Source organism: Sciurus carolinensis, chromosome 3 (genome assembly GCF_902686445.1).
Source record: "Sciurus carolinensis chromosome 3, mSciCar1.2, whole genome shotgun sequence".
Lineage (NCBI taxonomy): Eukaryota > Metazoa > Chordata > Mammalia > Rodentia > Sciuridae > Sciurus > Sciurus carolinensis.
Window position 1 is genome coordinate 88,481,325 of NC_062215.1, and position 3,206 is coordinate 88,484,530.

Here is a 3,206-nt window from a genome sequence, read left to right on the forward strand (position 1 = left end):
CTGTGTCTTCTATTCTGTACCATTGATCTACCTGTCTGTTTTGGAGCCAATACCATGCTGTTTTTGTTACTGTTGCTTTGTAGTATAGTTGAAGTTCTGGTATTGCAGTACCCCCTGCTTCATTCTTCCTGCTAAGGATTACTTTAGCTATTCCGGCTTTCTTATTCTTCCAGATGAATTTCATGATTGCTTGCTGTATTTCTGTAAGGTACGTCATTGGGATTTTAATTGGAATTGCATTGAATCTGTATAGCACTTTTGGTAGTATGGCCATTTTGACAATACTAATTCTTCCTATCCAAGAACATGGGAGATCTTTCCATCTTCTGAGGTTTTCTTTAATTTCTTTCTTTAGTGTTCAGTAGTTCTCATTGTAGAGGTCTTTCACCTCTTTTGCTAGATTGATTCCCAGGTATTTTTTTTTTTTTTTTTGAGGCTGTTGTGAATGGGATAGTCTTCCTAATTTCTCTTTCTGAGGATTCATCACTTATGAATAAAAATGCATTAAATTTATGAGCATTGATCGTATATCCTGCTACTTTACTGAATTCACTTATGAGTTCTAAAAGTTTTCTGGTGGAATATCCCAGTTCCTCTAAATATATATTCATGTCATCAGCAAATAGGGATACTTTGAGTTCTTCTTTTCCTATTCATATCCCTTTAATTTCTTTGGTCTAATTGCTCTGTCTAGAGTTTCGAGGACAATGTTGACTAGAAGTGATGGAAGAGGACATCCCTGCCATGTTCCAGTTTTTAGGGGGAATGCTTTCAATTTTTCACCATTAAGAATGCTATTGGGGGCTGGGGAGTTAGCTCAGTTGGTAGAGTGCTTGCCTTGTAAGCACAAGGCCCTGGGTTCGATCCCCAGCACCCCAAAAAAAAAAAAAAAGAATGCTATTGGCCATGGGCTTAGCATAGATGGCCTTTACAATGTTAAGGAATGTTCCCACTATCCCTATTTTTCCTAGTGTTTTGAGCATGAAGGGGTGCTATATTTTATCAAATGCTTTTTCTGCATCTATCACAATAATCATGTGATTCTTGACTTTAAGTCTGTTGATATGCTGAATTACATTTATTGATTTCCAAATGTTGAACCAACATTGCATCCCTGGGTTAAAACCTACTTGATCGTAGTGCACTATCTTTTTAATATATTTTTGTATGCGATTTGCTAAGATTTTGTTGAGAAGTTTTGCATCAATGTTCATTAAGGATATTGGTCTGAAATTTTCTTTCCTCAATATGTCTCTGTCTGGTTTAGGTATCAGGGTGATATTGGCTTCACAGAATGAGTTTGGGAGGGTTCCCTCCTCTTCTATTTCATGAAATACTTTGAGAAGTATTGGAATGAACTCTTCTTTAAAGGTTTTTGTAGAACTTGACCAAGAACCCATCTGGTCCCGGACTTTTCTTTGTTGGTAGACTTTTGATGACCTCTTCTATTTCATTACTTGAAATTGGTCTATTTAAGTTGTGTATGTCCTCCTGGTTCAGTTTAGGTAATTCATGTCTCTAGAAACCTGTTGATGTCTTCAATATTTTCTATTTTGTTGGAGCATAGATTTTCAAAATAGCTTCTAATTATGTTTTGTATTTTACTCGTGTCTGTTGTGATATTTCCTTGTTCATTCCAAATTTTAGAAATTTGAGTTTTGTCCTTCTCTTTTGTTAGTGTGGCTAAGGGTTTATCAATTCTGTTTATTTTTTCAAAAGAACCAACTATTTATTTTGTTGATTTTTTCCTATTGTTTCTTTTTTTTCAATCTCATTGATTTCATTTCTGATTTTAACTATTTCCTGTCTTCTACTACTTTTGGTGTTGCTCTGTTCTTCTTTTTCTAGGCTTTGAGCTGTAGTGTTAGGTTGTTTATTTGTTGATTTTTTTTCTTCTTTTATTGAATGCACTCCATGAAATAAATTTTCCTCTAAGTTCTGCTTTCATAGTGTCCCAGAGATTTTGATATGATGTATCTTTGTTCTCATTTACCTCTAAGAATTTTTAAATTTTCCTCCTGATGTCTTCTGTTATCCATTCATCATACAGTCATGTATTATTTAATCTCCAGGTGTTGGAGTAGTTTCTGGTTTTTATTCTGTCATTTATTTCTAATCCATTATGATCTGATAGAATACAAGGTAGTATCTCTATCTTCTTATATTTGCTAACAGTGGCTTTGTGGCACAATATATGGTCTATTTTAGAGAAGGATCCATGTACTGCTGAGAAGAAAGTGTATTCACTCTTCGTTGGATGGTATATTCTATATATGTCCGTTAAGTCTAAATTATTGATTGTGTTATTGAGATCTGTGGTTTCTTTGTTCAATTTTTGTTTGGAAGATCTGTCCAGTGGTGAGAGAGGTGTGTTAAAATCACCTAGTGTTATTGTGTTGTGATCTATTTGATTTCTGGAATTGAGAAGGATTTGTTTGACGTACATGGATGGACCAATGTTTGGGGCATAGATATTTTTATGATTGTTATGTCTTGCTGATTTGTACTTCCCTTAGTAGTATGAAATGTCCTTATTTATCCCTTGCGACTAACTTTGGCTTGAAGTCCACATTATCTGATATGAGGATGAATACTCCAGCTTTTTTGCTGAGTCCATGTGCATGGTATGTTTTTCCCCATCCTTTCACCCTTAGTCTGTGAGTATCTCTTTCTATGAGATGAGTCTCTTGTAGGCAGCAAATTGTTGGATCTTTTGTTTTAATCCAATCTGCCAGTCTATGTCTTTTGACTGAAGAGTTCAGGTCATTAACATTCAGGGTTATTATTGAGATATGATTTGTATTCCCGGTCATTTGGCTTATTTTTTTTTTTTTTTAACACAACTTGGTTTCTCCTTTTTTTGGCTCTTCCTTTAGGGTAGTTCCTCCCTTTACTGATTTACATCGTTGGTTTACATCTCTTCCTCATGGAATATTTTGTTGAGAATGTTCTGTAGTGCCAGCTTTCTTTTTGTAAATTCTTTTAGCTTCTGTTTATCTTGGAAGGATTTTATTTCGTCGTCAAATCTGAAGGTAAGTTTTGCTGGGTATAAGATTCTTGGTTGGCATCCATTTTCTTTCAGAGCTTGAAAAATGTTGTTCCAGGCCCTTCTAGCTTTTAGGGTCTAGATTGAAAAAATCTGCTGATATCCGTGTTGGTTTCCCCCTGAATGTAATTTGATTCTTTTCTCTCACAGTCTTTAAAAT

General features: G+C 34.9%; 1 non-coding gene across 1 annotated transcript; it reads left to right on the plus strand.

Moving 5' to 3' along the window:
• The first annotated feature begins 805 nt into the window (after positions 1-805).
• Trnat-ugu (transfer RNA threonine (anticodon UGU)) lies at positions 806-879 on the plus strand. Its single transcript has one exon. It is a non-coding gene; the product is annotated as a tRNA-Thr (tRNA).
• Positions 880-3,206: the final 2,327 nt, after the last annotated feature.